This window comes from Hyla sarda, unplaced genomic scaffold (assembly GCF_029499605.1).
Source record: "Hyla sarda isolate aHylSar1 unplaced genomic scaffold, aHylSar1.hap1 scaffold_1785, whole genome shotgun sequence".
Classification (NCBI taxonomy): Eukaryota; Metazoa; Chordata; class Amphibia; order Anura; family Hylidae; genus Hyla; species Hyla sarda.
The window spans coordinates 36937-51295 of NW_026608430.1; the positions used below are offsets into that span (position 1 = coordinate 36937).

General features: G+C 43.8%; 3 non-coding genes and 1 pseudogene across 3 annotated transcripts; all 4 read left to right on the forward strand.

Moving 5' to 3' along the window:
- The first annotated feature begins 6840 nt into the window (after window positions 1-6840).
- On the forward strand, window positions 6841-7025 carry LOC130313847 (U2 spliceosomal RNA). The gene has a single exon (XR_008861699.1). It is a non-coding gene; the product is annotated as a U2 spliceosomal RNA (small nuclear RNA).
- A 2089-nt stretch (window positions 7026-9114) lies between these two features.
- LOC130313824 (U2 spliceosomal RNA) lies at window positions 9115-9305 on the forward strand. The gene has a single exon (XR_008861678.1). It is a non-coding gene; the product is annotated as a U2 spliceosomal RNA (small nuclear RNA).
- A 2096-nt stretch (window positions 9306-11401) lies between these two features.
- Window positions 11402-11538, forward strand: LOC130313850 (U2 spliceosomal RNA; annotated as a pseudogene).
- Window positions 11539-12977: 1439 nt separating this feature from the next.
- On the forward strand, window positions 12978-13162 carry LOC130313846 (U2 spliceosomal RNA). The gene has a single exon (XR_008861698.1). It is a non-coding gene; the product is annotated as a U2 spliceosomal RNA (small nuclear RNA).
- Window positions 13163-14359: the final 1197 nt, after the last annotated feature.

Consider the following 14359-nt stretch of genomic DNA (forward strand, 5'->3'; position numbering starts at 1 on the left):
ATCATTTGAGTAGCCAGCACACCTGTGCAGGTAGGGCATGACATGATAGGCAGCTGCCTTGATAGCGGGTGGGTGCTGAATGTTCCTAATTGACAAAATAAGATTAATGCTTATGAAGAAATATAAAATCTCATCCCTTCCCCAATATCGCGCCACACCCCTACCCCTTAATTCCCTGGTTGAACTTGATGGACATATGTCTTTTTTCGACCGTACTAACTATGTAACTATGTAACATAACATGGGGGGGGGGTCTCCTGGCTGTTCACACAGGTGTGTCATTGCTGTACATTGACCATGCATTGCTTCTGTGGTATTGCAAAGGCAAAGACAAATGCTTCCAGCCATCCATTGCACTAATGGATTGGTCATCAGCTGGCTGTCTATGTCCCGCATCAATATAGACCAAAGTACAGAGGGTTAGGCTATGCTATTGTGCACCTACCTGATGCATCAGAAGGTGCGAGGCCCTTGCTAAATTCTGTGCACAGACTTTGAGATCTATACTTTAGACTGTATCTAAACCTGCTCCAACATGGACTGACATTCTGGCCTACTTTCAGCCGATGCGACTTGTCTGTCGCTGAACAGTCGCTTTTTATGTATTCAGCACCTATGTATAATGTTGTAAAAATGCTCTAGAAGCTAAAGTCGCAGAAATGTCACACATATTTGGCCTGCAACTTTCTGTGCGACAAATTCAGACAGGAAAAATCAGTATAAATCCTTAGAAAATTATCCCCCAGTGTCTCCATCTGCTGGCGGTATTGAATAAGCATTGCTGCACTGATGGGGTATGCATTAGACGAAAAAAAAGAAGAAAAAGAAGAATAATACGCCCAGAAAAGAGGCGAAAAGGAGAAAAACGTAAAAAAACGTGAAAAAAAAGTAAGAGGAAGAGAAGGGAAAAAAAGGTGGAAATGGGTTTAAAAGTGATTTCGGCGGAGAAATATATATATATATATATATATATATATATATATATATATATATACGCGCACACACACACATATATATAAACGTATTCTCCGTTGAGATATTGCAGCCGCTGCTGTGTCCAGGCCCAGGAGCCTTAGCACTGTGCTGTGATGTCACTCAATACCACTGACATCACTAGGTGTAAACAACATCTCTCCTTTGCTGTGTATGTGACTATGGAGCTGTTTGGTGATGTCGTCTATTATGGCCTTCATAGAAGCAACAGGAGATTGTTGCATCCATCTAGAACCCTCAGAACTACAGTGCTATGATGTCACTCACTTCCACAGGCCTTGCAGAGTGTAAACAACAACAACCCAGCTTTGTTGTGTATGTAACCATAGGGATTTGTGATGTCACCTAGAACCTTCACAGCAGCGACAGCTTTATGAGGAGCATCAGCACTGCTCTGCCTGAGCAGAACCATCACCGCCATAGGTTGTCAAATAACCCGGGTTTAACCCACACAGGTAAGTCCAATGGGGTGCAGGCATGTCCTCTATGCTTACAGCTTCCCGTGGGTGTTGGTTTGATACCGTTTGGGGACAGCCAAGGAGGCATCTGCAGGCAACAAAGGTAGGTGTGTGCTTGTGTGTGTGTTTCCTATGCAGATCCTAAGCCCAGTGTCACATGCAAGTAGGAGGAGTAAGAAGGGTTCCTGGCAAATCCGGGTTATGGATTGCATTTAAAAAGGCCCCGTGGGAGTGCAATGGGCCCCTGTCTTGCTGCTTAGCAATAATGGTATGGGTTTAGGTTCTGCTGTGTGTACTGGTGGTTGACTGCCCCCCAGCCCAGAGTGTGCATGGAAAATTGTCTGGCAGCCTCCCTGACAGCAAGCAGTGATAGTGCCCATGAAGGGCACCTTGTTGGGCCCGCCCCTTTCACGGTTATCGCTTCTCGGCCTTTTGGCTCAGATCAAGTGTAAACTTGGTCTGGGTCAGGGGTGCGTGTTTCTCTGCTTGCAGAGGGTTTTTTCAGGAGGCGATACTGTGGTCTCAGACCGACAGAGAAGATGGCAGCTGGATTCGTTAAGAACACTATTCGGGTGAAGGTGGAGGTTTCTGATGTGGAGAAGAATAAGATCACGTTTGTGGGGCGTCGTTTGGTGGAGGACATGGCCGGGATACCGATGAAGGACGTCTTTTGCTTACAGGAAAGTAAGCGGCAAGGTATATATGATGTGAGTTTCTACACTATTAATGGGTGCCTGTCCTTTTACCAGAGCCTGCGTGAGAATTTGGAAAATACCATTATGAAGAATGTGTCGTTTGAGCCTTTGTTTGAGTTGGAGGAGAAACCCCTTTTAGTCCGTGTATACAACCCGTTTATGGATGTGAAGTTGGTGGAAAATTTTTTGAAGCAGTACTGTGAGACTGTCAGAGGAGGGATTGCACAGAAGAGCATATTGGGAGTGTTTAATGCGGAGTATAAGTTTTTGGTGAAGTTGAAGCAAGATGCCAGTGGAATTTACGGAGTGCAGCATCCCCCGGCGAGTTTTTCTATTGCGGGGCAGAGAGGTTATCTTACCTACCCTGGGCAGCCCATGTTCTGCAGAAAGTGCCATATGTTTGGGCATGTGAAGGAGAATTGTGCGGCTGTGAGAGTGTGCAGGAATTGCCAGAAAGAGGGACATGAGGCCAATGCGTGTCCTGAGCCAAAAAAATGCCATGTATGTGGAGAGGCTGGACATGTGATGAGAGAGTGCCCGGAAGAGAGAAAAAGGAGGGAGGAGGAGAAGATCGAAAGACAGAAAGAGGTAGAAAGGAAGCAGGAGGAGGGAAAGAGATACCTGGAAGAGAGAGATAAAATGGAGACAAGTGCTGTGATGGAGGGGACTCCAGTTTTGGAGGGGACTCCAGTTTTGGAGGGGTCTCCAATTTTGGAGGGAAATCCAATTTTGGAGGGAAAACCCGTTTTGGCGGGAAAACCTGGACTTAAGCTTATGGAGAGCAAGACTGTGGCTGTGGTGCAGAAGGAGTTGGAGGAAGAGATGGAGAATGAGCCTGTGATTGAAGATTTTACTACCGATTCAGAGAGTGCTGTGTCTTCAGGAAGGCATAGAGGGAAGAAAGTGGCGGATGATTTGTGTCACAGGTATCCAAAAAAAGCGAGAAAGAAAGAATGGGCTGAGAGGAGTGAGGAGACTTCGTTTAGTTCGAGAAACCCTTTCGAACCATTATTTAGATCCGAGGTGGATCAGGAAGGTGATGGACAAGTACCGCTTGGTACCTTAACCCGTAGAACATCGCATTGATTGGTGTTTTCTTTTGTATATAGGTGATTGTTTTGTTGTGTTTTTTTCCTTTGTTTTTTTTTTTCATATGGGGATAGTAGTATGTCTTTTAAAATAATTTCATCTAATGTTAGGGTGTTTAGGAGTAGGGTTAGGAGGGCTGCAATTTTGCAGGAGTTGGCAGGTATGGGGGCTGATGTTATTTGTGTACAAGAGTGTGGGTTGGTGGAAGAGGTAGGGAAGGGGGAGTGGGGATATGGGGATTCTGTGTGGTCTATGTCTTCTGTAAATAGGAATGATGGGGTTGGTGTGTTATTTAAGGATAAGAGGTTCAAGGTAGAGAGCCATTCAGTGATTGAAGAGGGAAGGTGTTTGATGGTTAAGGTGGAGGTGGGTGGAGTTAAGGTTCGAATATTTAATGTGTATGCGTCTGTTAAGAAGAATGAGAGGGTGGAGTTGTTTGAGAAGTTAAAGTTGTTTTTGCCGGGGAGAGAGCCTATGGTATGTGTGGGGGATTTCAATTGTGAGATTGAAGGGAGTAAGATCGATGTATCTGGTAGGATGTTGAGGAATGTGGTGAATGATTTGAGGTTGCAAGATGTGGCTAAATTGTGTAATGTTGATGTGTGTCCGACTTATTTTTCAGATAGGGGAAAGTGTGCTTCAAGATTGGATATGTGTTTTGTGTCAAAAGGAGTGTTGGGTAGGGAGTATATGCAAATGAAGGTATTGTATTCAGATCATGAGTGTGTAAGATGTGATTTGGGGTTTAATGTGGAATGTTTGAGTGGGCGGGGTTTATGGAAATTGAATGTTAGTTTGATGGAGGAGGGAGGGGTGTATGAGAGGTATGTGAAGAAGTATGAGGTTTGGAAGAGGAGGAAAGCTGATTTTGTGGATGTATTGCAGTGGTGGAGTTGGGTGAAGGAGAGAACGCATGTTTTCTTTAAAAGAGAGGGGTATAAGAGAGCTGCGGGAAAGAGAAGAAGGTATGAGTGGCTGCAGAAGAGATTGATCTTTTTGAAAAAATGGAGGAAGAGTGGTGGTTGTGTGGAGAGTGAGATTGAAGAGATTAAGAAGGAAGTAGAGAAGTGGATGTTGGAGAGAGGAAGAGAGATTGTGTATCAGGCTAAGTTGAATAAGTTGGAGAAGGGTGAGAGATGCTCAAGGTTTTTCTTTAAAAGGGTGTCTGGTAAAAGAGAGGAGTTGATAGAGGTGTATGATAAGGATGGTGTGATGGTTAAAGGTAAAAGAGTGTTGAGTGTGGTTGAGGATTTTTATAAGGATTTATATGCTGAGAAGGAGTGTGATATGGGTCTGCAGTCTGAGGTGATTGGGAAGATTGAGAGCAGAGTGCATGACAGGGAGGCAGATAGCCTGGTGAAAGGTGTGGGAGTGAAAGAATTGGAGTTGGTGATTAAAAGTATGGCTAGAAATAAGACACCAGGTGAGGATGGGTTGCCGGTGGAATTTTATGCTAGAATGTGGGAGACGGTTAAAGTGGATTTGGTGGAGATTTATGATTTTGTGTGCAAGAATGGTAGATTGGAGGAAAGTATGAAGAGTGGAGTGGTGGTATTGATCTTTAAAAAAGGGGATAGAAAGGATGTGAGGAATTGGAGACCGATTACGTTATTGAATGTTGATTATAAAATTCTTGCAAAGGTGTTGGCGAATAGAATGAGGGATGTGATTGATCAGGTGATTGGAGAAGAACAAGTATGTGGTGTGCCAAAAAGAAGGATAAGTGAGAATTTGGGTTTGTTGCGTGATGTATTATGGGATTGCTTGGGTAGAGATCAGTGTGTTGGAGTGTTGTCTTTGGATTTTGAGAAAGCTTTTGATAGGTTGTCACATGAGTTTTTATTTAAAGTGTTGGATAGAATGGGTTTTCCGGAAGGTTTTGTTAAAATGATTAGAGTATTGTATGATGGAGTGTATAGTAAAGTATTAATTAATGGCTGGGTTAGTAAGAAAGTGAATGTGTGTTCTGGAGTGAGACAGGGGTGTCCCCTGTCACCCTTGGTCTTTATATGTGCGATAGAGCCTTTGTTGGAGTTGTTGAGAAGGGATAAGTGTATGAGAGGTGTGAGGATTCCTGGGAGTGGTGGGAGAGACTTGAAAGTGTTGGCATATATGGATGATGTTTGTGTGATCTGTGAGTATGTTGGAGCTTTGCAGAGAGCAAAGTTGTTGGCTGGGTATTTTTGTGGTGCTTCTGGTTTTAGAGTTAATTGGGATAAGAGTGAGTATAAGGTTTTTGGAAGGATGTATGAAGTGGAGGATGTAGGGGTGAAATGTGTAGACGGAGCGATTAAGGTGTTGGGAGTTAAATTTGATGAGAGGCTGGATGGAAGAGAAAGTTGGGAAGAGGTTGGTGTTAGAATAAAAAGGAAGTTGGATTTTTGGAGTATGAGAGAGTTGTCAATGATTGGTAAGATTGTGGTGATCAAGAGTGTGATATTGCCGATCCTGTTGTATGTGGCTTTGGTGTTTCCACCAGGTTATATGACACTGAGAAAGTTGAATAGGATTTTGTTTGTATTTTTCTGGGGGTCGAAAGTGGAGAAGGTGAGAAGAGAGAATGTGATGAAAGAGTGTAGGAATGGAGGAATGAATTTTCCTAATGTTGAAGTGTATCTGGGGATTAATCTATTGTTTGCTGTGAGGAGAAGTATGGGAGAGCAGTGGAAATTTGCATGTATGATGAGGTTTCTAGGAGGGGGTGTGTTATGCAGATTAGGGTGGATGGAGAGAGATCTGAGAAAGCCGTATGCTTTGGTGAGTCCTGGTTGGTATGGGTTTGTTGAGGTGTTCATGAGAAAGTTTGGTTTGATAGGTGTGAGACAGGATGTGTTAAAGGAGAAGAAGAGTATGGTGAAGTGTATTAGGGAGAAGGAAGTTCAGTGTAATATTAATATGGTGAGAGGACAGAATGTGAGTAAAGTGTGGAAGAGTTTGCAGACAGATGGTATGACTAATAGACAGAGAGAGATTGTATGGCAGAGTTTGCATGGTGCATTGCCAGTAAGAGAGGTACAGAAGAGTCGGGGGATTGGAAGGAGTGAGAGATGTCCGAGAGAGGGTTGTGGAGGGAATGAGAGTATTATGCATTTGTTTTGGAATTGTGATAGAGCGCAAGAAGTGTGGAAGGGAATTGGTCCGTTGGCCAAAGAATTGATGGGGGTAAGAAAGTGGTCTTTTGAAGTGATTATGTTTGGTCTGGCGGTGGTAGGTGGGAGGAAGGAGAGAATGTTATATGTGTTGTTAGCGATAATTAAGGAGGTATTGTGGGATGTTAGGAATTTGTATATATTTAAGAAGAAGGATGTGTCGGTTGAAGAGTGTATGAGAATGATATTAGATAGATTGCATACTGTATATTTGTGGGATAAGAAGAGATTTGGAGAGGATGATGCGGAGGGGACTTGGAAGTTTTTAAAATGGAGACACGTGGTGAGGGTTTGAGGGTGGTGTGTTGTTATGCTATGTACTTTGTTTTTGGGTGTATTTTGTTATATGTTGATAAAGTAACCTAATGATGAGTTTGATGAATTGTGACTAAGTTCAGTAAATCTGAGAGGCAAACGTGAAGTAAACCTGAACGATTAAGTTTTAATTCAAACCTGAAGGTTTTAAGAAAAAAAAAAAAAAAAAAAAATCTGTTCTTATCAGTTTAATATCTGATACGTCCCCTATCTGGGGACCATATATTAAATGGATTTTTGAGAACGGGGGCCGATTTCGAAGCTTGCTTCCGTCGCCCTATGCATTGACCCGATATGGCAGTATCTTCGGGTACAGTGCACCACCCCCTTACAGGGTTAAAAAGAAAGATTCCTACTTTCATTGCTACCTGCTTGCTGGCTAGCCAGCTAGCCAGCCCTGTGGGCCTTGCTGCTGCTGCAGCCAAAAAACAAAAGGTGGTGCTGCTGCTGCTTCTGCTGCTTCTGCTTCTGCTTGTGTCTGGCCGCTGTTGGAGCGTCCAGGCACAGGACTTCTGCTGCTGCTGACTAAATGGCCTCCTTAATTGGATCATTTGAGTAGCCAGCACACCTGTGCAGGTAGGGCATGACATGATAGGCAGCTGCCTTGATAGCGGGTGGGTGCTGAATGTTCCTAATTGACAAAATAAGATTAATGCTTATGAAGAAATATAAAATCTCATCCCTTCCCCAATATCGCGCCACACCCCTACCCCTTAATTCCCTGGTTGAACTTGATGGACATATGTCTTTTTTCGACCGTACTAACTATGTAACTATGTAACATAACATGGGGGGGGGGGGTCTCCTGGCTGTTCACACAGGTGTGTCATTGCTGTACATTGACCATGCATTGCTTCTGTGGTATTGCAAAGGCAAAGACAAATGCTTCCAGCCATCCATTGCACTAATGGATTGGTCATCAGCTGGCTGTCTATGTCCCGCATCAATATAGACCAAAGTACAGAGGGTTAGGCTATGCTATTGTGCACCTACCTGATGCATCAGAAGGTGCGAGGCCCTTGCTAAATTCTGTGCACAGACTTTGAGATCTATACTTTAGACTGTATCTAAACCTGCTCCAACATGGACTGACATTCTGGCCTACTTTCAGCCGATGCGACTTGTCTGTCGCTGAACAGTCGCTTTTTATGTATTCAGCACCTATGTATAATGTTGTAAAAATGCTCTAGAAGCTAAAGTCGCAGAAATGTCACACATATTTGGCCTGCAACTTTCTGTGCGACAAATTCAGACAGGAAAAATCAGTATAAATCCTTAGAAAATTATCCCCCAGTGTCTCCATCTGCTGGCGGTATTGAATAAGCATTGCTGCACTGATGGGGTATGCATTAGACGAAAAAAAAGAAGAAAAAGAAGAATAATACGCCCAGAAAAGAGGCGAAAAGGAGAAAAACGTAAAAAAACGTGAAAAAAAAGTAAGAGGAAGAGAAAGGAAAAAAAGGTGGAAATGGGTTTAAAAGTGATTTCGGCGGAGAAATATATATATATATATATATATATATATATATATATATATATATACGCGCACACACACACATATATATAAACGTATTCTCCGTTGAGATATTGCAGCCGCTGCTGTGTCCAGGCCCAGGAGCCTTAGCACTGTGCTGTGATGTCACTCAATACCACTGACATCACTAGGTGTAAACAACATCTCTCCTTTGCTGTGTATGTGACTATGGAGCTGTTTGGTGATGTCGTCTATTATGGCCTTCATAGAAGCAACAGGAGATTGTTGCATCCATCTAGAACCCTCAGAACTACAGTGCTATGATGTCACTCACTTCCACAGGCCTTGCAGAGTGTAAACAACAACAACCCAGCTTTGTTGTGTATGTAACCATAGGGATTTGTGATGTCACCTAGAACCTTCACAGCAGCGACAGCTTTATGAGGAGCATCAGCACTGCTCTGCCTGAGCAGAACCATCACCGCCATAGGTTGTCAAATAACCCGGGTTTAACCCACACAGGTAAGTCCAATGGGGTGCAGGCATGTCCTCTATGCTTACAGCTTCCCGTGGGTGTTGGTTTGATACCGTTTGGGGACAGCCAAGGAGGCATCTGCAGGCAACAAAGGTAGGTGTGTGCTTGTGTGTGTGTTTCCTATGCAGATCCTAAGCCCAGTGTCACATGCAAGTAGGAGGAGTAAGAAGGGTTCCTGGCAAATCCGGGTTATGGATTGCATTTAAAAAGGCCCCGTGGGAGTGCAATGGGCCCCTGTCTTGCTGCTTAGCAATAATGGTATGGGTTTAGGTTCTGCTGTGTGTACTGGTGGTTGACTGCCCCCCAGCCCAGAGTGTGCATGGAAAATTGTCTGGCAGCCTCCCTGACAGCAAGCAGTGATAGTGCCCATGAAGGGCACCTTGTTGGGCCCGCCCCTTTCACGGTTATCGCTTCTCGGCCTTTTGGCTAAGATCAAGTGTAGTATCTGTTCTTATCAGTTTAATATCTGATACGTCCCCTATCTGGGGACCATATATTAAATGGATTTTTGAGAACGGGGGCCGATTTCGAAGCTTGCTTCCGTCGCCCTATGCATTGACCCGATATGGCAGTATCTTCGGGTACAGTGCACCACCTCCTTACAGGGTTAAAAAGAAAGATTCCTACTTTCATTGCTACCTGCTTGCTGGCTAGCCAGCTAGCCAGCCCTGTGGGCCTTGCTGCTGCTGCAGCCAAAAAACAAAAGGTGGTGCTGCTGCTGCTTCTGCTGCTTCTGCTTCTGCTTGTGTCTGGCCGCTGTTGGAGCGTCCAGGCACAGGACTTCTGCTGCTGCTGACTAAATGGCCTCCTTAATTGGATCATTTGAGTAGCCAGCACACCTGTGCAGGTAGGGCATGACATGATAGGCAGCTGCCTTGATAGCGGGTGGGTGCTGAATGTTCCTAATTGACAAAATAAGATTAATGCTTATGAAGAAATATAAAATCTCATCCCTTCCCCAATATCGCGCCACACCCCTACCCCTTAATTCCCTGGTTGAACTTGATGGACATATGTCTTTTTTCGACCGTACTAACTATGTAACTATGTAACATAACATGGGGGGGGGGGGGGGGTCTCCTGGCTGTTCACACAGGTGTGTCATTGCTGTACATTGACCATGCATTGCTTCTGTGGTATTGCAAAGGCAAAGACAAATGCTTCCAGCCATCCATTGCACTAATGGATTGGTCATCAGCTGGCTGTCTATGTCCCGCATCAATATAGACCAAAGTACAGAGGGTTAGGCTATGCTATTGTGCACCTACCTGATGCATCAGAAGGTGCGAGGCCCTTGCTAAATTCTGTGCACAGACTTTGAGATCTATACTTTAGACTGTATCTAAACCTGCTCCAACATGGACTGACATTCTGGCCTACTTTCAGCCGATGCGACTTGTCTGTCGCTGAACAGTCGCTTTTTATGTATTCAGCACCTATGTATAATGTTGTAAAAATGCTCTAGAAGCTAAAGTCGCAGAAATGTCACACATATTTGGCCTGCAACTTTCTGTGCGACAAATTCAGACAGGAAAAATCAGTATAAATCCTTAGAAAATTATCCCCCAGTGTCTCCATCTGCTGGCGGTATTGAATAAGCATTGCTGCACTGATGGGGTATGCATTAGACGAAAAAAAAGAAGAAAAAGAAGAATAATACGCCCAGAAAAGAGGCGAAAAGGAGAAAAACGTAAAAAAACGTGAAAAAAAAGTAAGAGGAAGAGAAGGGAAAAAAAGGTGGAAATGGGTTTAAACGTGATTTCGGCGGAGAATATATATATATATATATATATATATATATATATATATATATATATATACGCGCACACACACACATATATATAAACGTATTCTCCGTTGAGATATTGCAGCCGCTGCTGTGTCCAGGCCCAGGAGCCTTAGCACTGTGCTGTGATGTCACTCAATACCACTGACATCACTAGGTGTAAACAACATCTCTCCTTTGCTGTGTATGTGACTATGGAGCTGTTTGGTGATGTCGTCTATTATGGCCTTCATAGAAGCAACAGGAGATTGTTGCATCCATCTAGAACCCTCAGAACTACAGTGCTATGATGTCACTCACTTCCACAGGCCTTGCAGAGTGTAAACAACAACAACCCAGCTTTGTTGTGTATGTAACCATAGGGATTTGTGATGTCACCTAGAACCTTCACAGCAGCGACAGCTTTATGAGGAGCATCAGCACTGCTCTGCCTGAGCAGAACCATCACCGCCATAGGTTGTCAAATAACCCGGGTTTAACCCACACAGGTAAGTCCAATGGGGTGCAGGCATGTCCTCTATGCTTACAGCTTCCCGTGGGTGTTGGTTTGATACCGTTTGGGGACAGCCAAGGAGGCATCTGCAGGCAACAAAGGTAGGTGTGTGCTTGTGTGTGTGTTTCCTATGCAGATCCTAAGCCCAGTGTCACATGCAAGTAGGAGGAGTAAGAAGGGTTCCTGGCAAATCCGGGTTATGGATTGCATTTAAAAAGGCCCCGTGGGAGTGCAATGGGCCCCTGTCTTGCTGCTTAGCAATAATGGTATGGGTTTAGGTTCTGCTGTGTGTACTGGTGGTTGACTGCCCCCCAGCCCAGAGTGTGCATGGAAAATTGTCTGGCAGCCTCCCTGACAGCAAGCAGTGATAGTGCCCATGAAGGGCACCTTGTTGGGCCCGCCCCTTTCACGATTATCGCTTCTCGGCCTTTTGGCTAAGATCAAGTGTAGTATCTGCTCACTTGGTCTGGTCAGAGGGTGTCTGGGGTACCCGGCTCCTTGGCCTGGGGGGATCGTCCTTCTTAACGGAGGGACTTCACCCCCCTGCTGCTATTAGGGAGCCGGCTTAGTCCCCAGACAACGGGAGGCGATCACCCTTCACTGCCCACTCTTTGGTGGGGGAGTGTTTTTCTGTCCCTGCCTGGACACGCCTATTGAAGATGGAAGAGATCATGGACACCTCTCAATCTGCTGGAGAGGAGGTTCCTTTTTTTGGGAAGATCAAGAATGGGGTCCGGATCCTGCTGAAAGACCTTGAGAAGAAAAGAAGAGGACTTTCCTTTGTAATGGAGGAAATTCTTTTTGGAGTTTTGGAAATTGCAAAGACACAAATCCTTTCCATGTTGGAATTTCCAAAGAAAGGGTGCTTTGATGTTATTTTGGTTTCCGAAGAGGATTATGATTTATTTTGGAAGAAATTTGAGACAATCAAGTCTGATCCAGTGTGGGAGGGCGTGGAAGTCATTCCCCACTTTCCCAGGAGAGAAAGAATTTTAACGGTGAGGATGTATAGTCCTTACGTCCCTGAGGAGGATATTATAATTCTTTTGACCCAATTTTGTGAGGAAATTGCGCCACTTGGCAAAATTTATAATCAGTATGGAGTCTGGACAACAAAGTGGAGATTTAAAGTAAAGTTCAAGGAAGACGCAGATGGAAGAGTTCTTTATCCCCCTGCCCGTTTTAAAATAGGGGTTATCAATGGAGATATGTTTTTTGCAGGTATGCAGAATTTCTGTAGAAAATGCAAGAAATATGGCCATTTAAAGGAAGAGTGCACCTCAATGTGGTGCCAAAAATGCCAAAAAGAAGGTCATGAAATTGAATCCTGTAGCCAAAAAAGTAAATGTAATTTATGTAACAAAATTGGTCACATGTATGTGAACTGTCCAAAGAGGAAGAAGAAAAGAGAAGAAGAAGTTTCTGAACAAGAGCCAGAAATTAAAAGATCTGTGGTAACCCAAGAGCCAAAAATTGTTGGAAAAGAGATGATAGTAGAAGAAAAGAACATTGGAGAGCATAAGAGTAAAAAGAAAAATGAAGAGCCGGTGAGAAATTTAAGAGGATATTCAGGGTCTTTCCAAACTATTTTGGAGAGAGCTCCAGATGAGGAAAGAGAATTGTTCTTACAGGACCTGGATAATCTATTATCCACCTTTAAAGCCCAGTTGCCTGCAGTAAGAAACAAAGTTTATGATTCTTTTCGCCTTGACGTGGATCGATTTATGGTAACTTATAAAATACCGGCCTGGTTAGCCATCCCAGTAAAAAGGGAAATGGAAAAAGGAAGCTTAAGCTATGGTTTAATTGATTACTTGGCAGTTTACGCCCGGAGAAAGGGAATGAATTTGTTATAATTTTGGAATGTTTATTATTTTTATTGTTGTTATAATATTTTATTTCAATTTGTCTTTTTTATTTTAGGAATAAATAAAACTGTTACCTGATGATGAACAAAACAATCGAGTCCATATAAGATCTTGGAGCTCTGATTGAGTTCTGAGGGCTAACTTAAAAAAAAAATCTGTTCTTATCAGTTTAATATCTGATACGTCCCCTATCTGGGGACCATATATTAAATGGATTTTTGAGAACGGGGGCCGATTTCGAAGCTTGCTTCCGTCGCCCTATGCATTGACCCGATATGGCAGTATCTTCGGGTACAGTGCACCACCCCCTTACAGGGTTAAAAAGAAAGATTCCTACTTTCATTGCTACCTGCTTGCTGGCTAGCCAGCTAGCCAGCCCTGTGGGCCTTGCTGCTGCTGCAGCCAAAAAACAAAAGGTGGTGCTGCTGCTGCTGCTTCTGCTGCTTCTGCTTCTGCTTGTGTCTGGCCGCTGTTGGAGCGTCCAGGCACAGGACTTCTGCTGCTGCTGACTAAATGGCCTCCTTAATTGGATCATTTGAGTAGCCAGCACACCTGTGCAGGTAGGGCATGACATGATAGGCAGCTGCCTTGATAGCGGGTGGGTGCTGAATGTTCCTAATTGACAAAATAAGATTAATGCTTATGAAGAAATATAAAATCTCATCCCTTCCCCAATATCGCGCCACACCCCTACCCCTTAATTCCCTGGTTGAACTTGATGGACATATGTCTTTTTTCGACCGTACTAACTATGTAACTATGTAACATAACATGGGGGGGGGGGGGGGGTCTCCTGGCTGTTCACACAGGTGTGTCATTGCTGTACATTGACCATGCATTGCTTCTGTGGTATTGCAAAGGCAAAGACAAATGCTTCCAGCCATCCATTGCACTAATGGATTGGTCATCAGCTGGCTGTCTATGTCCCGCATCAATATAGACCAAAGTACAGAGGGTTAGGCTATGCTATTGTGCACCTACCTGATGCATCAGAAGGTGGGAGGCCCTTGCTAAATTCTGTGCACAGACTTTGAGATCTATACTTTAGACTGTATCTAAACCTGCTCCAACATGGACTGACATTCTGGCCTACTTTCAGCCGATGCGACTTGTCTGTCGCTGAACAGTCGCTTTTTATGTATTCAGCACCTATGTATAATGTTGTAAAAATGCTCTAGAAGCTAAAGTCGCAGAAATGTCACACATATTTGGCCTGCAACTTTCTGTGCGACAAATTCAGACAGGAAAAATCAGTATAAATCCTTAGAAAATTATCCCCCAGTGTCTCCATCTGCTGGCGGTATTGAATAAGCATTGCTGCACTGATGGGGTATGCATTAGACGAAAAAAAAGAAGAAAAAGAAGAATAATACGCCCAGAAAAGAGGCGAAAAGGAGAAAAACGTAAAAAAACGTGAAAAAAAAGTAAGAGGAAGAGAAGGGAAAAAAAGGTGGAAATGGGTTTAAAAGTGATTTCGGCGGAGAAATATATATATATATATATA